The following is a 23,733-nucleotide window of genomic DNA, read 5'->3' as shown; positions in this document are numbered from 1 at the left end:
ATATTTTTGATGAACTGATCTGTGAATTTGTCAAAATACATGAGAAGCAAATTTTTTGCAGAGCCTTCAATATGACACTGCTGCTTTCAGCAGCAGCACTGCTTCCCAGGAAATAGTAAGTAGGTACATTTGCAGAGGACTGTGCACATGGAATTCTCATGGAAACCTGCCTGGATCAAGAAGCAATGTTCTGTGGCTGTTCTGGATCTTGAGTTTGTGAACTGACCCACTGTGTGTGATGTCCTAATAGCTTTTGTTGATATCCCAGTGGCATACATTTTTTTTCTGGACATTTCACCATGCACCTGATTAGGCATCCTCTGATGCAATCCAGTTACATCATCCTAAATGGCTTTCATGCAAATAGTTTCTTGTTACAGATGTTGGACCAAATATATCAAAGTTAACTTTACCTCTAGAGACTCTGAGAGGAAATCTTAGCAACTGGGCTGAATAAGGGGAATCAGTAAACATGTTTTCCAACTTATGTTTTCCTTCTCAATGCAGGGTCTCAGATGCAGAGCCCCATGGAGGAGTTTTACCCTTTCTGCCTGGGGACTTGCAAGAGCTTTCCAAGAACTGGGGGCTACAGTAGTCATCTCTGTCAATAAAAAGACACATATACACATATACGAAAATACATGAATGTATATATACCTGAAACTGTTGGCTTCACGGCCAGTCAGGATTTCAGCTTGGCAGATGCTTCAGGAATGTCTCTTTTGACTTTCATATTCTTTCTCCTTCAGCTTCCGCTCCTTGTTAGGGCCTTGCCTAGCACTAACTGCTTTTCTACAATGAAGAAGCGAGCGCACACGAATGGAGATGTGATGATTGCTGGGTTTTTCCCCCTCTACACTTTAGGAACAGATCTCAGTAGCAGTGATGTTTCTGGACAAGAAGAGAATAAGCCGTAAGTAACTCATTAGTTAAATTTTATTTACTGTTTTTTTGTCAGGATAGGCAACTCCTGAGGGAACTCCGGGCGTACTGATGAGTGTACTGTCTCTTTTCTAGCCTGAAAATCCATACTTACTGCACCAGAAATGGCTCAGTTTCATTATTTCCTCTTCTATCTACTGTTGAGTAAATTTCTGCATGCTGGTAGAAAATGTATCTGGTTCCTTCCATGTAACTCCTGTTTCCTGGGAAACAGCATTTCACTTTACTTTATTCCATGCCAGATCTCACTGGAGTTGATGAAGTGATATTATTACAAACAAATTAAGTCAGTTTCATGAGTTCTGTGCTAAAAGACTACAGACACATTTCCTTTCCCATAGGCAAATCGTCTGAGACATTTTGTTTATGTATCACTTTAATCTTAAGGTCTCTGAAACACATTCTTATTGTGGACTGCTGGCTCATGGGGATAATACTATCTATGCAGGAGGCTGAAAGTTGAGGATCAATGTCTGAAGTCAGCCCAGGCATGGTAATATATGACAGATTTATCGCCATTTAATCAGCCAAACCTGGAAGTGGTGATGTGACTCAAGTGACAGAGTGGTAGTGTTGAGCAAAAAAGCTCAAGGAGTGTCCAGTCTCTGATTTCAGTCCCTTAGACACACACACACACTCTCTCTCTCTCTCTTGCTATCTTTCACTTTAGACAAACAGTGACTTTCAAACTAATCACTATTTCACTATTTCATGTCATATCGAGGTGTTAGAAAACATTATCAAAGGTCCCTTATGGGAGAACTTTATCTATACAAGATGAGACCTTCTTTAATTGTGTACATCCATATCATTGGCTATTTGTCGCTATCCGAAGTTATCACTAATAAATGGCTATGAAAGAAAAGGAAGAAAGAAAGAAAAATGATTCTACAACACTCAAAGGAACTCTAGCAGTCAATTTGATACCTACTCCAAGAGGAAATGCTTATTGCCTCTACCATGTGTACTCCTTTCCAAATCCTGGTATGAGAAATAAAGTCTGAGCTACCTGCTCACCCATGGGAGCAGAGATGGCAGCAATAGGAATTACTCTCTTCCTTACTATAGAATATATCTGTCCTTATCTTCTATGCCACTAGTATGTTTGGTTATCATTTTTTATTCTGTACTTGTCCTAGGCACTAATGGCCTGGGCACTGTCACTGAGCTTCTTTGTTCAAGCTAGCTACACTTCTGGAACTTTCTGTTTATTAATTAGAGAGAAGAGGCTCACAGACATCCATGTCCAAGATGGCTTCAAAACATGATCCCGAAATCTCAGGCTCCTAAGTGCCTAAGACTTCAGGCATGAGCACCAATATTTACCTCATTATTTACCCATGGTTAGCTGTTTTTCCTTCTCTTCATTTCCCAAAACATGTTTGGCTACTTTTGTTACTTTGCTAGTATAGTTTCATAGCTATCTACAGACATAAAGAGAATTACAGTCTGGTTTAGTAAAGTATTATGCATGATATTGACAACAGATAGTAATATTTATTCATGAAGTATTTATTGTGGATAAGTGGACCACTGCAATTAGATATCAGGCTGTGATATCTGATGTTACCCACAGGTTCATATTGTAGTTCCACCCTGCATATCATAAAATTAGATTATGGTCACTCACTCTATTTTTAACCAATTTTATACCTTCTCTGATGTCCTTTGTCCTTTCCCATATTTCTCATTTCTTCTGTTCATTTTCAGCTTCCTGGTGTAGCTAGGAATTCAGGAATGAGGCACCGGTATTTGGCTTGCTTTGCACCCTTGATTGGCTTTCTCTAGAACTCTAGAACTCTGAGCTCACCACTTCTGTCTTTTCGTTGCTTAAGGGGAGATAAATGTGTCATGGATTTTTCTGCCCAAGTTGGCTTTCACTCAGGATCCATGGGTCTCAAACCCCTGATTGGCTAGAATTTCAGGATTGAGCAACCAGCACAGGCAATTTTAATTCAGAGCTATCTTCAACCTTTGATTTCTCTACATCATTACCAACAATGCAATTTTGGGGAATTTTTAGAAAAAATACTATGTTTATGAATGTGTACAAACCATATTATGATGGGTTCCATTGTGATATTTCCATATACATAGTACATTTGAAATAAAAAAATTACTTCCTTCTTTTGGTTTTTCTACTAAAGAAATTTAGGAATGATTTTCAGAAACTATTTCTGTGTTCCAGACTATCTCTGTGAAGAAATAGCTTGTTTGTTTTGTACAACGGTAGATCCAGGTACAAATGTGCATGAAGGAAAAATAGAAATTTAAATTATCCATATGACTACATTTGAAAAGTCATCACCAAAATGAGAAAGCCTCTAGTTCCCAGAGCATTATGAAAATGTAACAGAGACAGTAATAAGCATTGAAAATATGAACTCATTCTATCACAATTGAACACTTTAAGGCACCAATATGCAGGTTTTTGCCTCACAGAATGTTTTTTTCTACTGTATCTTGCAGATATTCAATTAATTAACAAATTAGCATATATGACATAGCTCCTTCTTAACTTCTGCCACAGAGGAGCAACATTTAAATACTATATATTTCTAACATGTATCTCCAGCTCATTACTCCACCTCATTACTGAGGTACTATATCTTGATACTATGATTTAAAAATGCACATTCCTTCTGCTCACACTGCCATCTTCCAATTCAACTTAAACTTCTCTGGCCCTAAATGTTCAGTTTAATATTTTACATTCCCTCATTGCACACATACATTTTAGCTCAATTGAAACTGCAATTTTTGTCTGGCTTGATGGGTAACTCATTTTATCTTTTAGTTTTACTGTTCTGATTGCTCAAATAGTTTAACATTTTTTTCAGTATTGGATTTCCCTTTGTAGTTTTTAAATTTTAATGTGTCTGCAAATCTGCTTGTTCCGTAACTGCATTTTTCCTACTGGTATCTAAAATTTAGAGTTGTTTTATACTATGCTATTAATCCTCTGTGATATGAATAGGTACCAGTAATTTCAACCATTCATTTGGATATCCCACTATTTCATCCATTGTGCTGAAAATTTTAATTTGATGCAACCAGGGCTACTTTGTTTTGTACTGTGGAATATGGGGACTTGTGAATGAAAAGCTTTCTTCCACTCAGTGAAATTTAGAGCTTATTCTTGCTATTATTTTATGAGCAGTTTGACTTCTATTAAAGTTATGTTGTCTCTCAATTTCTCTATTACTTGTAAAGTTCTAATTCCTTATTAGTAAGCGATCAACTTGTGAGTTGAAAAAAAGTACAGATTGAAGAATAGGGTCAAATTTCATTGCTGGACAAATGGACACCCAGTTGTACAGTGCCATGCCTTTCTTAGGGTCCCATTCCCAGGCCAGACATTTTTTGTGAACTTCTCAAATAATCAGGTAACTGTATTTGATTACAACTATTTCTGGGCCTTATATTTCATTGATATATTGTTGGTTTTCAACACAGTGATTTTTCTGCTACTTGTCTCAGTATAAAATACAGATAGTGATACTGCAGTATTGTTCTTGTGCCTTAAGATAGGTCTAGATAATTGGCAATTTCCTTTTTCATAAAATTTAGTCTTGACTCTTCTGTTTCTGCGATGGAAATGATAGGGAATGGGATGGAGGTTGTACTAAAACTGTAGATGGTTTTCTGTAACATGACTTTATTTTTTTTACCATACTGATTCAGCTCATCCAGAATCCTGGGAGATATGTGTCTACATGGGTGATTGTGGTTATTTTGGCTATGATTGTTCATGACTTTTACTTCAGTCTTATCAACCTTTTGTTTTTGTACAAGCTGATTTCGATTCATTGCTTATTGCTACTATTTTTATTCTCTATTTATTTTTCTGTTTGATTTTATTCCTTGTACTAATTTGGGGGTTGGATATCTAGTTCCTTGAGTTGCGGGATAAATTGTTCTTCCACAATATTCTCTCTTGATTTAAGCAGGGTTGTTATATTCTTTTCTTTCGTCCATTTTCTATATCCATAGATTTATTGTAAGCTCTTGTTATTTTCATTTGTTCTAAGGATCATTTTATTTCTTATATTTTGTCGTAAAAAATAGTTCACTTGGGCTGGGAAGTTGGTTCAGTGGTAGAGCGCTTGCCTCGAATTATGAGGCCCTGGGTTCGATTCCTCTACACCACATAAGCAGAAAAGAAGCCGGAAGTGGTTCTGTGGCTCAAGTGGTAGGCCACTAGCCTTGACCTGTAGAGCTGAGGGACAGCGTCCAGGCCAGAGTTCAGCCCCCATGGCCAAAAAACATAAAGTTCACTTTATCACACATTAATCTTTAATGAATTACATTTAATACTTTAATTATTATTTAAGTATTTTATAATTGTTGGAAAATAAAGTCTTTTGGTTTTATGTTTGGGCATATTTTGCTTGTTAAATTCTCACATTACTATAGTATGACCTACACGTGTGTTAAATATATTTTCAAAAAATTAAAACTTGGCAGTGTTTAATCCTGGCATATCATCTCTTCTGGAGAATGACCAGTATGTTGATGAGCCATATATAATTCAATAGAGGTTGGCTGAAATATTCTTTTGGTGTATATGGTGCTCATTTTACCAAGGGTGAAATTTAATTCTCATGCCTCCCTAATTTTGCCTGGAAGATGTCTCCATGAAATCTTCAGCTCTTGTTGTATTGAGGACTAACTCACAGTCTGATTTTATAGCTTAGTGCTCTGGTAGTGTGAAATAAACAGTTAGGATTATTTCATATTGCTAATTTGATCTCTTTATCATGATGTAAAATTTCTGTCACTTTTTGATTCTTTCATTAAAGTCTATCTTATGTGTTGTGTTATAGATACTGCTGTTTTTTATTTCGTTTGCATGGACTGCCTTATTCTACTTCTTGTTTTTCAATGTTTAATTGTTTTAGTAAAGGTGATATACAGAGGGACTACAGTTACCTAAGTCAGGTAATGAGTACTTTTCTTTTTGAATAGTGCCACCTCTTTCCTCATTTTCTCTCAGTTCCCTAACATCCCCTCCAGAAGAAGTTGTATATTTCTTTCAACCCAGTTTCTGTTTAACTGCTGCAATATTTTCCCCTTCAACTACCATGTCTGTGCCCCCCCTAACACTCAGTAAAATAGATAATCTTACACACAATAGCGAAATAAAAAGAGTGACAAAGGAGAAAACAAAGAAACAAAACAAAAAGCAAAACGACAAAAATCTCGTTTCCAATTCTATGGAGTGCACTTTAATAAACTTTTTTAAGATCATATAAACATAGCTATTGAGCATATGTGATCATTCCTGAGATTATCCACATTTGCTCTCACCATGTGAGTGTTTCAAAGCCTGTAAAATTTGTCATGTCCAAGTGTAAGTTTTTGTCTTTTACCATCCAGTGTGCATATATATGTATATATATATATATATGCACACATATTTATATACATATATACATTTATATACATATATATGTACACATATATACATATATATGTATACATATACATATATATACACATATGTATGTATGTATGTATGTATGTACATATATATATATGAATATAGTGTGTGTGTATATATATATATATATAATAAACTTATTTTATTTATAAAAATGAGGTAAACCATTTAAACTATAATTTGGATCTGGTTTACTTCCCTTAATATTATCTTTTCAAGTATTTCCATTTCTTTATCTAGTTAGCCATACATTCTTTCACATGAAAAAATATAATGATATTTGTTATATATACACCACACTCTCACATTCTCTTGATCCATTCCAACACTGACAGGCATGTGCTTTGAATCCATATCATAGCTATTGTAAACAATGTTTAATAAACATGATTGGGTTGATAGCTTTCCTGTAACTTCGTTTTTGTTCTACTGGCTGAATGTCTAGGAGTGCAATCCTGGGTCATAGGGAAGCTCTATGTTTACTCTTTTGAGCAACATTCATACTGCTTTCAAGAGTGATTGAACAAGTTTACATTCCCACGAGGAGTGTGGTAGTGCTCCCTTTTTGACACATCCCTGCCAGCATCTGAAATTGTTAGTTTTCTTGATAATGGACATTCTCATAGGGTTGTGGTGGGCTCTCGGTATGTTTTTGATTTGCATTCCTTTTATTCCCGGAGACTTTGAATATCTCTTCCTATATTGACTGGCAATTCTTATTTGTTCACTGGAGAAATCTCTCTTTATGTCTTTAGACCATTTATGAATAGAGTTGTTGTTTCTTTGAGGATTTGTTTATTGAGGGTATTTTTTTAAATTTTGACCTTTGAGTAGATTTTATGTATGACGTTTTCTAACATCATACATTAAGTCATACATGTTAGAAAGTCTTTCTCCCATTTTCTCAGGTATTTATCTTGATAAGTGTGTTCTTTGCCATGCAGAAATATTTTTGGGGGTGAATGCAATTTACCTAGATTTTACCTTGATTTGTTGTGATTCTGGAACTTGACTAAGATGTTTCAATCTGTGATATCCATCATGTAACCTTTATGTCTCACCGTCTCTTCCTGTAATACCTTTAGTGAATCTGGCCTTACATTGAGATCACTGATCCATCTGGAAATGATGCTAGTAGTTTTCTGCTCATGTATACAAAATTCTGCCAGCACCATTCATTGAAGAGGCTTCGTTCTTCCATTTTGTGTTTTTTGTTTCCTTATGAGATAGTAGATGGCTATAGATATGCAGGTTTCTTTCTGGGTCTTCTATTCCATTGGTTCTCAGGCCTTTTCATGGGTCACTACCAAATATCTTTTCTTACTAAGGCTTTGTTTCAGAGTTTGAAGATAGATATTGTTATTCCCCTAGTACTGTTCTTGATGTTAAAGACCATTTTTGCTCTTTGTCATGATTTTCCGTCCATAAAAATTTTCATATTTCTTCTATATCACTCAAGATTGTTGTTGGGATTTCAATGGGCATTGCATTGAATGTGTAGAATAACTGAGCAGTGCTGCCATGTTCACGATGATAATCCTTCCCATTCAGGAGCATCAAAGTTATTCCATTAAGCTTGGCGTCAATGGTTCACACCTGTAATTCTAGCTACTCACGAGGCTGAGATATGAGGATCACGAATCAAAGCCAGCCTGGGCAGAAACTCTGTGAGACTCTTATCTCCAATAAACCACTAGAAAACCGGAAGTGGTGCTCTGGCTCAAGCAGTAGAGTGCTTGCCTTGAGCTGAAGAGCGCAGGGACAGTGCCCAAACCCAGAGCTCAAGCCCCACAACCGACGGGGGAAAAAAAGGTATTCCATTTACTTATAAATGCTTTAATTTTTTCAGACAGTTAAAGTTTTCTTCAGGTTTTGTTCACATCTTTGGTTAAGGTAATTCCTGGGTCTTTTCAATTTTTTTGAGTCTATTACAAAAAAGTGGTTTACCTGAATTTAGTCACAAACTTCTTATTGTTGGCACACCAGAAATCTACTGATTTTAATGGGTTAATTTTGATTCTGTACTTTTCGAAAGTTTTGGATTAGTTTGGGGGAAGGAAGCTATAGGTATCTTCCAATACTGGGTTATGCCATCCGTAAACACCTCAATGTAACACCAGACATCCTGAAAGTATTGCAGGAGAGAATATGGGAAACACTAGAGCTCTGTGGCAGAGGAGGGGCTTCTTGGGGAAGAAGTTGCTAGTACCAACTGTTAACTGACACCTCAGCCATGAAGGTTTGGCTGACTAATAGATGCCATGGTACCCTGAAAACAATTACAAATAGGGATTGTTATAGCTCTCATTTCCTATTTGGATCCACTTCTTTTTTTTCTCTTGCTTTATTTCTCTTGCTAGAAATTCCACTGCAATATAGAAAAAGAATAGAAAATGAGCATCTGTTTCTTCTTCCTGACTTTAGAGGAAATTGGTTTAATTTTTCACCATTGAATGTAATGCTGTCTATAATTTTGTGTGTTCTTTTCCTTTTGTGTTCAGATTTGCTAAGGGTCTCTCAATTTTTTAATTTATTCAAAGAACCAATCTGTTCATTTTTTATGCGTTCTATGGTATTTTCTTCTCTATTTTGTTTACTTCTTGTTTTAATTTATTTGTCGGCCATAGGGCCTGAACTCTGGGCCTGGGCACTGATGCTCAGCTCTTCAGCTCAAGGCCAGCACTCCACCACTTGACCCACATGGCCACTACCAGGTTTTTCTACTTATGTGGTGCTGAGTAATCAAACCCAGGATCTCATGCATGCAAGGCAAGCACTGTACCACAGAGCAACCTTCCCCGGTTTTAATATTATAGTTTCCATTTAGTGGTTTTGAATTGGTCATGTTCCTTTTGTACAAGGAACTTAATGCTTATCATTAAATTATTAATTTGTGATTTCTCCAATTTGTTTCTGTAGGCATTTAGAGGTATAGATTTTCTTCTGACTACTGCCTTCATTGTGTCCCAAAGTAGCTGACTTTTTTTTTTAGTATTCATATCTATTGCTTCATAAAAACTAGAATCAACCTTCTAATCTTATCAATAACCTTCTGGTCATTCTGCAATATGTTGTTCAGTCACCAGTTTTAAAGGATTTTCTGTAATAGCTTTGCCTGCTGAATTGTAATTTTCTTCCATTATGATCTGTCAGGATATAGGGAATCATGACATTTTATGAATTTGCACAGATGTGCCTTTTGAGTTACCGGATGATCTAGTTTGGAGAATGTTGTTTGAGTGGCTGAAAAGAATGTATATTCGGATGCTCCTGGGTTAATTATTTGCTAGCTATATGGTAATTCTATTTTATCAATGCAGTTGTTTAGGTATAATGGTCCTGTGCAGAATTTTTGCCTGGATGATCTATCCAGCTACAACAGTGAAATGTTGGTGTCACCAGCAATCAATGTGTTTGCATCTATTTTTTTAGATAAGTTGTAGATTAGAAAGTATTTGTTTAATGAAGTTGGGTGTCCAGTATTTGGTGCATGGGTATTTAGAATTGTTGTATGCTCTTGAGGGAGACTTGTATTTATTTTTCTGCAGTGCCCTCCTTTGTTTATTACCATTAATTTTAATTTGAAATCTATTTCATCTGGTATTAGGATTGCTACTCCACCCTGTTTATGGGAGCATTTGCTTGAAATATATTATTCCAGGCATTCAATTAGAAAATGTTCATTTCAGTTGGCAAGATGGGTCTCTTGTGGACAGCATATACATGGGTCTTGCTATTTGATCCAACTCCCTAATCTGTTCCAATTATTTGGAGATTTAAGGTCATTCATGCTGAGAATTGAGAAGTGTTTTGTAACCCCTGACATGTTATTCAGCTACTTGGTGGCTGTGCCTCACCTTTTCCTATGATGTTTAGCTGGTTCTCTAATAAGGAATATTCTTTCCACCAGTATGGCATTCTGATTGATTTTCTATATGTATTTCCTTAGCTATTTTTCTATTGCTGGATTGATGAGGAAAATTATTTCAGTTATTCTTGTTATGCAATTTTATATTTGTTCACTAGTTATGAAGGAGTATTTTGCTGGGTACACTGTTTTTGGTTGGTAGATGTTTGCCTATAAACTGTGGCATACATCATTTCAGGCATTCTTCCTTTCACTATCTCATATGAGAAATTTGTATTTATTCTGACAGCTTTTCCTCCATAAATAATCAATTATTCCTCTCAAATATCTTCCAGTACCCTTTCCATGGGCAATAGCATGCTCTTTTCTGGTCTGGACTGCTTAGGCTTCTACTACTCTTTGTTACTGAATGTGTCTTTATTTTTCCATGCTCAGAAATGTTTCTAATAAAATTCCATTAGATATATTTTCTATCTTTTTTTATTGCTTGCTCTCCTCCTTCATGAATATGTAATCATAAAGTAGGGCTTTTGGTTGATTCCTAAATTTCTTTTTTTTTAGTTGCTTTTTTTTTTATTGTGAATATACTTTACAGAGGGGTTACAATTACACAGGCAATGTAATGAATGCATTTCTTATCAAACATTGTTGCTTCCTCCTTTGTTTCCCCTTACCATTCCTTCCCATCCCCCCCTTCCAGCCCAGCCCCCTCCCACCCGGCTCCCACGAATTCTTGCATGCTCCTTTACTTTTTTTCCCCCAGGAATTATCAGTGTCTTATATTCTTTTGCCAGGAGAAGACACTTTCATTTCATCTGTACTATTAGTTTCCTTTTCATCTGCGATATAGATTTACCTTTATCTTTATAGATGCCATGACTTCTTCTAATAATTCTAGTCTCATCATGCTCAGGAATTGTCCTGTGTACATTTTCTTTCTTTTCATATTTTAATCAACCTGTTCTTAAAGCATTTTAGAACTATATTCTAGGTCCTTCATTGTCTGACCCATAGCCTGGACATTTTCTCTAAGAATTAAACTTGCTTTACTTGCCATTTTTCTTGTATATTCATGGATTATTTCTCTCCATTTTGAATCATTTGTATTTTCATGTTGTCTCCATTGTGTCCTTCTTTGAACAATGTACATTGATTTCGTTATATTAATTTTTTTATGTTCTCACAACAGATTTAACATTGCACATACATATCACAAAAGAGAAAGGAAAGCATTTTTATCCTCTTTACAACTTTATGTTTTTTTCCTTTTCTATATCTCAAGATAAATACACTAGCAAATATATTAAGTATTAGTGTAATTCCTCATGGTGGATTTGGATGGGGGATTTCAATGTAAAGATTTCTCACAATTCTTTCCTCATAACCTACATTGGAGGCTCCTTTCCCCATATTCAGTACCTTGGAGTTGGTTGACTACCTATGTTCTCATTACATAAATAACAGCTAAATTACCTCACCTGTTATTAAGCTTTTGTTGTGGTTGATATTGCAGGAAGAGCTGTTGATTTTGTTGGGTATGTGAGCAAAGCTTGCTATGCAATCTTGATTAAATAATGCTTTCCTTCTCAAAGATGCTATTAAGTTGAAGAATTGTTAGTTAGCTCAACCTGCAAGATAACCACTTAACAGCAACTGGGTGACTGAACCAGAAGGCTTTTCACACAGGTCTCCACCTGTTTTACCATATTTACCCAAGGTGAAGGCAACAGAATATTTTGTGTCTCATCACAAGTTACTCCATGCCTAATGGAAAAATTGTGCATGTTGCATGTATATGGTAGTGGAGATAAAGCAAGCTCTTGGCTTAACTAAGTTTCTGAATGTAATTCATGACAAATTCCTTTCATATCTTTACATAATCCTATATTCAAGCACAAGACATTGTATTCATATTCCATCCTACTTGGGCATAATATTTTACCATACTTATTAGCAGAAACGCAAGCATTCCTTCCATAAAAGCCATAATTTTGAAATACTCCTGCTGAATTTCTATGCTCATTATGCAGGTTTACCTTCAAGAACTACCAGTGTGTTTTGGCCTTGGCTTTTGCTATAGAAGAGATCAACAAAAACCCTGATCTTTTACATAACTTAACTCTGGGATTTAGTATCTATGATGTTCAATATGGATCAAGGACATCATTTGAAAATCCCTTCGTTTGCCTTTTTGGGAAATATGACTTTCCAAACTATAATTGTATGAGAGACAACCAGTCTATAGCAGTACTTACAGGACCTTCAGGAGCATTATCTTCACAGATTGGGACACTGCTGGACCTCTATAGTTTTCCACAGGTGAGAGTGTGAGCGGTGGGAGATATTAAGAATGCCTATTTTAGTGCCATCTCAGGTGTTAGAAGAGGACAAAAGGAAGAGATTTGATTTATGGAGGGGAAGGGAAATAACAAAATGCTTAAATAAGGATACAAGTTGACCCATTGTAACAATGAGATGTATAAGACACTTTGGTGAAAATGAACTTTACAACTTTGGCAGAGAGGAAGGTGGACAGGAGGAGTGTGGGAGGTGGAGAAGGAAGGGATGGTAGGGGGAAAACAGAGGAGGAGGTAACAATGCTCAATTGGAAATGTACTCATTACCTTACTCATGTAACTGTACCCCCTATGTACAGTATTTTTTACAATACAAAGCATATTTTAAAATGTAGAGGAAAAAAAGAGTATGTACTCAAAGATAATGTGATATTTCTAGTCCTGTGGGTTTCAAAAAGGGGATGAAAACATTATAGAGAAAAGGTATTATTTTGGAATTTTAAGCCTTATAATTGATGTCGATTCTTTAAGAAATTAGGAAATGGAAAATGACTTTAAAATGTCCAGATATGTTGAGCATGATGCTGATGGACCACATCTCTAATCCTAGTGACTCAGAAATCATTTCTAATTAATTAGAAAAAATCATGCAGTAATGTGTGGTTCAAGTGGTAGAGTGCTACTTTGGGGGGGAAAAGCCAAGAATTACATAAGGCCCTGAGTTCCTGGCCCTTTACTAACACACACACACACACACAGAGTCACACACATATATGCAGGCTCATGTGTAAGATACATTGAATGCAATATATTGGACTTAGAAAAAGAAAGGAGTATATGATCTCTCATATGTAATATTTTGTCTAAATAAGGAAAATGAAATATTAAAAATATCTGGACCACACTCAGATATGTATATATATATATATGTATGATCAATCTGACTAAATTATGGTACATAGCAGGGTAGAATTGAATGATGTAACCGTTCAGAGAAAGAGACAGTACATAAAAATACCAGGCAACTGAAGCATATCTTCAATGAGGGTGGCTTTTTAGGTGTTCAGGGAATATGGAAGAGGAGAAAGGAGAGATGGGTAGTAGAAAAATATTATAATATTCAATGCACATATATGTGAAAATGGAACTAGCAAAGTCAGTGAATATGTGGGGTGGATATCGATTACAGGAGTTGATGGAAACAGGGACAATGATTAAGAGATTTTGTAAAAACAAATTAATACATTGTCAAATAATTAAAAAAATTTAAATTTATTTCTTCCAAAATTAAATGAAAAACCTACCTTCCAACTATTGCACATAGTTATGTGATATATATATCATGACTGGAATTAGGATGGATGGAAATCTTCTCATTTTTGCAGCATCCTGTTCTCATTCCCTTTAGCTGACCTCTGGGCCTTTTGATCATGCTCTGAGTGACAATAATATGTTTCCTGGTCTCTATCAAATGGCTCCAAAGGACACTTCAATAGCCAATGGCATGGTCTTATTATTACTTCACTTCAGCTGGAATTGGGTGGGACTGATAACCTTACAAGATGAGAATGGTTTGTGGATTCTTCCTGCATTCAAAGAAGAGATGGCCAAGAACAGAGTTTGTGTAGCCTTTGAGCTATCATTACCAAATTATTCCATGTCGAATATTTTCAAAATTATGGCACATTATAACCAGATAAATAAATCTTCAGCAAATATCTTCATTGTGTATGCTGATAATGAGTTCCTACGACATTTATTTACATGTGTTGAACAATTTTTAATTAAAGGCAAAGTTTTTATTATGAACTCAGAGTGGGATGTAACCATGAGAAAGAGATATTTCATTCTAGGTTCATTCCTTGTACCTCTCGTTTTTTCACACCATCACCCAGATGTTTCTGGATTCACAGATTTTCTCAAATCAGTTAACCCGTGCAAATACCCAGAAGACTTTTTTCTTGCTAGGTTATGGTTTCTCTCCTTTAATTGCTCAGATTCTGTGTCTGACTGTGTACTGTGGGAGAACTGTCCTCATGATGCGTCCTTGGATTGGTTGCCTAGGCATATATTTGACATGAGTATGTCTGGAGACAGTTACAGTGTATACAATGCTGTGTATTCTGTGGCCCAGGCTCTCCATGATATGCTGCTTTATCAAACAGAAACACAAACAATGGGAAATAGAAATGGGATAATGTCTTCCCCTGCACAGGTAAGGCCTTCTGTGTTGTACATCACACATTAGGAAGAAAGTTACTTTTTAGGGAGGTTCTTACACTATGAAATTAAATAATTTTTGTATTGTCTGAAAACCCAAGATACTATACTTCTTCATTTGTGTGTGAGATTCTCTAGGAATGTTTTTATGTACTTTTCAAGAAAAGCAGCCATGAAAAAGGACATTTCTAAAAATCTGTTTAGTAACAAATAAACCAACATGTTTATAGCTAATATTTTGAAGACTTCAAAATCACCATTGAAATCTGCATTTCTTAAGTAAGTGTAAATGATGACCTCCTGCACATAATTACGTATATTTTTCATAAGAGATAATTTTATTCTATTTTATCTATTAAATTTTTACCAAGTTCATACTACAGATGATCACAAAACTAGTGGATGTAGAAACCTATAGTAAGCAAATGAAAACGTTCTCACTATTGACTATTTACATGAAATTGGTTTCTCTTGAAGAGAGGCCTTCTATTTCCTTGCTGAGTGACCAGGATTCCGAAAGAATATTTTTATTCTCTGATAGGTTTTCTTCTATGCAACTCACTAGGTGCCTCTACTATTCTTGAATTCTGAATCAAAAATTTAAGGCAAACAAGAGCCTTTCTTGGTTCAGGTTTTCCTTCTTAACTCTGGGATATATTTCACCATATATTTCTCTTTTAGCTGCATCCTTTTCTGAAGAACATCCAGTTTCACAATCCTGCTGGAGATCAAGTGATTTTAGATGAGAAAAAGAAATTGGGGGCAGAGTATGATATTGTGAACATTTGGAATTTTCCCGAAGGTCTTCAACTTGAGATGAAAGTAGGAAAATTTTCTCCATATACTCTTCATGGTCATCAACTGACTTTATCTGAAGATCTAGTAGAGTGGACCATAGGAACAACAGAGGTTGGTTGGATTCAACAGTAATGATTTTAAGGATATATAAGTAAAAAAATTTCACCCTTAAAATTTATACCTGGTTGGGTGCCATAACTTACTCCTATAATACTAGGTATTTTGCTGGCTGAGATATGAATACCATGTTTAAAAAACAGTGCTAACAGGAAATGCTTTGAGACTAATCTCGTATTAACCATCAATAAAGCTGAAGTGGTGCTGTGGATTAGGCACTAAAGTGTTAACATTAAGCAACAAACCTCAGATACCCAGACTCACATTGTAAGATTTAGTTCTGGCGTGTGCGTGCACAAGCACACATACACACACACACACACACACACACTAACAGACAGACAGACACATGCATGCACGCACACACAAATATATACCCTATGTGCTTACTAAAAACCAAGTAGTGGACATTTAAAATATTTCCCACCTAAGAAATTGGATTGACTGATTGTTGGTTATAAAAGTAATAGAATACATTAACAGTACTTGGGTGAGGGTGCTCTTGCTTCTAATTATATCTACCCAGGTTGATGACTACCTCAGATCTAAGATTATAGTTTTGTTTAAAGCTCAACTGGGTAGAATATTCTATGAGACTTTTTTGTTTTTTATTATAAAAATAGTATACAGAGGGGTTACAGTTACATGAATAAGGTAGTGAATACACTTCCTATCGAGCACTGTTACATTCTACTTTGTTTTTCCCAACTATCTATTCCTTCTCCACCTTCGCAACTTCCCCATCACCCACCAAGTTGTAAAGTTCATTTTCAACATAGTGTGTTGTACATCTCATTGTTACAATGGGTCAAATTGTATACCTATTTGAACATTTTGTTTTTTACCTTCCACTCCCCAAATTAGAAAAATGTACATACAAGACCCAGGTCACCAAAATTATATACAGTGAAAACAGGGGCTATACCATAGGGGAGGAACATAACAAAGCAACCAAAAATCATATAGCACATTATAAATACATTAAAAACAATAGCAAGAAAGAAAAAACCACTTATGTCCCCATCTTTGGGTTCATTTAGCTTAACATCATCTTATATGCTCATATCTCAATTAATAAAAAAATCTCAACTGGAGATTTGGCTCAAGTAATAAAATGCTAATCTTCAGCACAAAAACCTCAAGGTCAGTGCCCAGACTACGAGTTCAAGTGCGACGATCATTTCCAAAAAAATTTAGCAGAGTGTTTGTAAAAGTTTATTAGGAATATTAAATTGCATTTTTCTTAGCAAGTTTCTACATTGTGACAAAGAATCAGAGCAATCACTTTATATGTTTTAAGGGTTTATTTTGCTCCCACTTGTGGAAGTTCCATTCAATGATTACTTGCCTACTGCTTAGGTATCTTTGGTGAGATGAATCAGTGAAAGAGCCTGAGCAAAAAGATTCTCACCTCATGGCCACTGTATAAATGTGACAGTCTTTGTATTCAAATAACCTTAAAACAGAAGGCCTATGCAATATGTTACTGCACACTTTTCAAGCTTCAAAGAAATTTGTTTCTCTTTACTCCTCATCATTCACAAATAGCAGGAAATAACAAATAATGACATGAATTCTAGGAAACTCCATAGCTCTGACAAATAGGACTTACTTTCTCACCATTAATCCACTTTTAAAGGTCTCACACTTCTCAAGAGTTCAATAGGCTAAATAGAGATCAAGCTGATAGAAAATAAGTTGTTTGTGGTATGATGTGGAATCTATACCAACGTTGAATTAACTGACCAGATTTATGTGCATAAAATGCTACATTTAATAATCCTGTTCTTTAAAAAATGAAATTTTTGGAGTGTCAGGTAAAAGACTGAGCAGTTACTGACACAGATCTGATTTTCTTCAGCCTCCTCACTCTGTCTGCAGTGAAAGTTGTGTTCCAGGATTCCGGAAAACCCCTCAGGAGGAAAAGGGTGCTTGTTGCTATGATTGTACCCCTTGCTCAGAGAATGAGATAGCTAATGGGACAGGTAAGTTCATGACTTGGGGAGAAATTTATATTCTCTAATAGTGTCCCCAAAGCATGCAATGCAAAAGGTGTGTATTAGGATTGCAGCACCAATGTCTTCCATTTTACTCATAAATTAATTGTGACTGTAGAGGTTCTTGCTTCTTGAAAAAGATCACAGGTTGTCAATTATGTATAGAACTAATTTTTTTACTCTCGCACATGAATGTTTGTTCAAGTAATCACTAATGTAAGTTTAATGCCCATCATATTAAGCGCAAAGCTAGTTAAAGGATAAGGTCTCTGTTTTTTTTTTTTTTTTTTTTTTCAAAATTGACTTCAGAAAATAAAGAAAAAAGAGATCTTGCACATTTTTATTTCCTAGTGCCCAGAAATATTGTTGCTACACAGCAAGTGATGTGATTGTTTTATGTATAAGAAGCAATCAAAAGGGTTGTGCACAGCATGACTTTAGAGCTTGAAAGTGAGATTTGATTTGATGTTGCCCCATGCATTACAAGCAAGCGGGACAGACAATATGACAACTTCAAGGAAGGTGTATAGGGCTTTTAGTTATATTGTCCAGAGTCATGGAGGGAAGTACAAACCCTGTGATGCACACTTTTCGATGAAAGGTGTGAGTGGTGAACACAAGGCTGAGAAGAGCTATGGCAACATGAAGAGGTCTGGAAAAATTTAGGGATAATAGAAATGGTAAAAGAAAATGTGTTTTAGACACGTAAAGATAAAGTTATTATGAAAGTAGATTAGACATAGAGAGTTTGTCTAGCATGCATGAAGTCCTGGGTTCAATTCCTCAGTATCAAATAAATAGAAAGAGCCAAAAGGGGCACTGTGGCTCAAGTGACAGCGTGCTAGCCTTGAGCAAAGAAAGCTCAGGGACAGTGCGCAGGCCATCAAAGCAAGTCCCAGGACTGGATAAAAGAAGAGAAAGTGGGAAAGTGTGTGGGAATATGATGAAGATACAATATGAAATATGATACTGAACATATCTGGTAATACTCGGGAATTTTTGTTTTTATGCTGATAAGTAATGACATGTTATAATTTTCTCTATGTAGGGATTTTCTAATTTGCTTTTAAGTACTGAAAAGATTATTTGAATTCCTCACCAGATGTGGAGAATTGTCTGAAGTGTCCAGATCATCAGTATGCCAACACAGAGAGAAACCAGTGCCTCCAAAGAGCTGTAAGTTTCCTGGCTTATGAAGAGCCGTTGGGGATTGCCGTGGCCTGCATGGCTCTCTGTTTATGTACACTCACAGCAATTGTTCTTGGAGTCTTTGTGAAACATCAGAACACCCCCATTGTTAAAGCTAATAACCAAGTTCTCAGCTACATCCTGCTCATCTCCCTCATCTTCTGTTTTCTCTGTTCCTTGCTCTTTATTGGCCGTCCAAACACAGCCACCTGCATTCTACAGCAAACCACATTTGGAGTTGTATTCACAGTAGCTGTTTCTGCTGTCTTAGCCAAAACTGCAACTGTGGTTCTGGCCTTCAAGGTCACTTATCCAGGGAGAAGAATGAGGTGGTTACTGCTCTCAGGGGCTCCTAACTTCATCATTCCCATCTGTACTCTGATTCAGGTGACATTCTGTGTCCTTTGACTGGGGACTTCACCTCCCTTCATTGACACAGATGTACACTCTGAACATGGCCACATTATCATCCTGTGTAACAAGGGCTCCCTCACTGCTTTCTACTGTGTCTTAGGATACCTGTTTTTTCTGGCCCTGGCCAGCTTCATTGGGGCTTTCCTGGCCAGGAACCTTCCTGACACGTTCAATGAAGCCAAGTTCCTGACCTTCAGCATGCTGGTGTTCTGTAGTATCTGGTTCACTTTCCTGCCTGTCTACCACAGTGCCAAAGGAAAAGTCATGGTGGCTACAGAGGTTTTCTCCATCTTGGCTTCCAGTGCAGGGCTGTTGGGCTGCATTTTTGCTCCCAAGTGCTACATCATATTGTTAAGGCCAGATAGAAATTTTCTGCATGGTTTTCAGGACAAAACACGTGCCAGGAGAAATAAACCCTGAAGATGAAACTTAAATGTATGATTAAATACATAGAAGGCCAAATAAACTCTACATTTCTTTTTCCATCAGATATTAGTTTATATTGTTAGAATCAATTTGATGAATAAATGAGTCCCACTCATTTCTCATATGATAGTACAGTCACAATTTTTAGCCACCTACATTTGAATTTTGTTCCAATATCTTTGGATTTTCATGCTTACACTGCACTTATCCAATCATCTCCCTAATATATTTTAAGTGCTACTAGTTTTTGAATTGTGCTTTCTTAATCGTTTGCCTAAAAACTTATTTTATGTTGCTAGTCCTGAGTCTTGATCTTAAAGCCTGGTTACTCTCGCTTAGTTAGTTTATTCATTCATTCATTCATTCATTTGGTCAAGGCTAGTGCTTTACACTTGAGCCACAGCTCCTCTTTTGGCTCTGTAATGGTTAACTGGAAATGTTATTCGCTTAATGTTCCTTCCCAGGTTACCTTTAAGCCATGGTCACTACATGTTATCCTGTGCAGCGGAGTTAATGGGCTTTTTTTAAATTTTAAAGTACATTATCTTCCTACCTGTAACTATTCTTCTTAATCATGACTCATTAATATTTTCCTCTTCCAAAAGATCCATGTTTTATATACTCAATAGTGTTTATTTTGCTTCATACTTGTATATTTCCATTCCCACATCTTTCTTTTTCCTTATTCCTCAATTGATTTTGGTGAAATAATCTCCCCCATTCTCTCTGATTTCAGTCCCTCTCTCTTCCCTTTCCTTCCTCTCTTCTTTCTTCCCCCTCTCTGCTTCTTCTATATTGTTTTAGAATTTTAAGAATTGGTTTAATAAGCTACAAAGTACAACTCAGTTGTATTGTCTTTATGAAGTAACAGCTAAGGAATGCAGAGAATCATAATGGGTTGCTTATCCATGGCTGGATATAATTTTCAAGTTATTTTTGTGTTATTACTTTACAAATATTGTGAAGGCTATCTGAGTTGGCCAAGTTTTGGAAAACAGAAACTGCTAAAAACAATGGGCCACAGAATTCTAAGTTCCAAGTTTGTTCCTTGATGATTTCAGTTATAATTATGTAATGATAATTTGATGGCAACATGTTACTCAACAGAAAGCAATAAATGGGGACCAATAATATATATGATATATCATATATCATATAATACATATTATACATATATATAATATATATTATACATATATATATTATACATATAACATGTATACATAGCACATTATATATATTATATATATAACATATAAGTATATATGAGTATGTAACGCCTTTTTCCTCACCTAATATTTGAGAGTCAAATCTTTGATTCCTAGTCCATCTTAAATAGTACTTAAATTACTGAGTATCTGTGTATCAGTTTGTTCTTGTGAGACAGTGAAAGGTGAAAAAGGGAAATGTTGGTCACACTGGCTTGCTGGACATTAATGAAATTTATCTCTGGAACTAGATGGGAGAGAATGAGGGAAGAGATGAATTTATGTGAAAGGAATTGCACTCATTTCTGGATACAGGTAAAGGTAAACCACACCTCTAACATAACAATCATGTAAATTGTGTGTTGGGGAAGAATTAAAGAAAACAGTGATTGTAAGTCCAAAAAGTTTCCATACTAATTGTAAACCTATACCAAATAGTGTGTTAGACAAAAAGTTATCTCTGAGTTTATTCTAGAGTAAAAAACCTTATACAGTCGTGATTTTCTGGGTTTTCATTCCTTTATTTTTATTGTAATTTTGTGGTTTGGGTTTGGTTTATTTGAGATGGGTTAGGGGCAAGGTAATTATGTACACCATGCTCATCTCCAGCCTTAGGAGTGGTAGGATTACAGATGGAGCCCTCCATATCCAGCTTGCTTATGTTAAATGTATCTAAATACTGTCTTTCAACGAATTTGACTCTGGAAGCTACTTATTCTAGTGATGAAACCTATGTTCATAAACAATTTTGGAAGTGTTTTAAAGTCAAATAAAAAAGTCAAAATAAAAGATCCCTGGGATCTTTTTACCTTAGTCACTACAAGGGACTTCATACGTCAATCATCCTATAGGGGTAACTGCTGCTTACCGTCCAACGTGCCTCAGTAGTTATCCTCAGTTCTGATGCGGAGGGTTGAGGTTAATTCATACCTGGAAAATACACAAGCATGTATTTGTGGGTGGTCATCAGGAATCAAAATGAGATTATTGTTTTTAGTAAAATTAACAGCAAAGTCAATACTTATAAGAAATTTTCTGCACCCCCATTCTGTCACCTGATAGAGAACCAAGGTTTGCAGGGCTTCCTCTAACCATCTTGTGCCCTTTGTTCTTCAGGATTCACAAGCAGCCCTCTCGTGCTCCACGTCTGTTTCCCAATAGATGTACCCATTCTCAGGACCCATGACTGGATGTGTCCAATGATGGGTATGCTGCCTGCTAACCGAAGTAGTATATCCCAAAGCTGAAGGTTGTAAGTCTTGATGTAATTTATTTTCGTGTTTCGAAACAGAACGATTAAAAGTGTTCACATTTTGGAAGACAAGGGAAAAGAATCTCATGGGACCAGAGTAACAGATCGGCTGAGGTTGATTGGAAACCATTTTATATATGTGCTGCAGATGTGCCTAAAAAAATAGCTGGGCTAGCTGAGAAAGCAAGGCAAGAAAGGGCAGGGCTCTCATTTTAAAAAACTGGTAATTGTGTGTGTGTGGAGAAGTGGTTCATGCCAGTAATCCAAGCACTCAGGAGGCTGAGATCTGAGGATTATGGTTCAAAGCCAGCCCAAGCAAGAAAGCTCATAAGACTCTTATCTCCAATTAACAGCCAGAAAACCCCAAGTGGCAATGTGTCCCAAGTGTATGAATGCTCACTTTGAGCTGGGGAGCTCAGGAACAGTCCCCAGGCCCGGAGTTCAAGCTCCATCACAAAAAAACCCAAAACAAAAACAAAAACAAAAACTAGGAAGGGTGGAAGCATCCCAGGCTCTGCGCCCATAATGTAAGTATACAGGCTATAGTGGGAAAAGGAGATAGACACACTTCAAGCTCCATCCTGACACATCTTGTTCACTCTAGAGTCTACCTCTACACTCATGGTACATAAGCCTACATCACTGCTCCCACAATTCAGTACCCACAGAAGGGAGGAAATTTTACCTTGAAAAGATACTTTAGATGACACTGGCCCATGGTCTGCCACACCCGTGTTAACTAGAAGAAGCCCTCAGAATTAAGTCACTGTGGAAGGTAAAGACCTAGTTACAGAGGGGGAGGGTGGCAGAATCCTCAGATTCAGGCCAATAACCACGAGTTAGATAGGCATTAATCCCTGTCCCAAAGTTAGGTTCCCATAGTTCAGGTACTGTGTGGATCTACTTAATGGAACAAGAGCATACAAACAATAGTACCCACATTTGTGCCAACTTGGAAGCGAAAGCAGGGAGTTCCCCAGGTGAACAAAAATAGTCCATTGTGGATGACTGCACTGTAGTACTTGAAGCGCAGGTTGAGAAATACAGCAGCATTCCAGGCTCCAAATCTGAAACGGTGGGTAACACAGGCCATATCCTGAAAGGGAGGTCTAAAAGAATGTGTCTCTGGACTTATTTTCCTGAGGGCCACAATACAGCACAAAGGGGCCAGTGTGTTTTCTCAAACTTGAGTATGTACAGTCACAACCTCATACCTGCAAAAGCCTACCCAGGGATCGGTTCTCACCAATGAGGGATTACTCCCACTTACCTACAATCCTGGGTATCTGGGATGACACAGGCACTTGGGCCTACCAGGAGGGACCAGAAAGATGGTAGTCCCCGTGGTGTAGAACAGGCAAGGGGACACCACCTTGCTGTAGCAGGACAAACATAGGTTGTAGAGGGCATCCACATTCACAGTTCCAGGCCATAGTCCCAGCAACAAAACGCAAGACCATTTAGAGCAGTCACAGGGCACTCTCCAAGCCCTGGTTTTCCTTCTCTTGGGTCTGATAAAGAACCTGACCAGGGCAATCTTCATCCCATCCGTGCCTTGGAGGG

General features: G+C 36.7%; 1 pseudogene; it reads left to right on the top strand.

The window, feature by feature from the left end:
- LOC122122903 overlaps positions 1–19,704 on the top strand; it is a 54,260-nt pseudogene extending 34,556 nt beyond the window's left edge.
- Positions 19,705–23,733: the final 4,029 nt, after the last annotated feature.

The sequence above is a fragment of the Dipodomys spectabilis genome, unplaced genomic scaffold (genome assembly GCF_019054845.1).
Source record: "Dipodomys spectabilis isolate Male_0828 unplaced genomic scaffold, ASM1905484v1 ptg000216l, whole genome shotgun sequence".
Taxonomy (NCBI): Eukaryota; Metazoa; Chordata; class Mammalia; order Rodentia; family Heteromyidae; genus Dipodomys; species Dipodomys spectabilis.
Note: the sequence above shows the minus strand (reverse complement) of the source record. Positions and strands in the feature narration are given on the sequence as shown.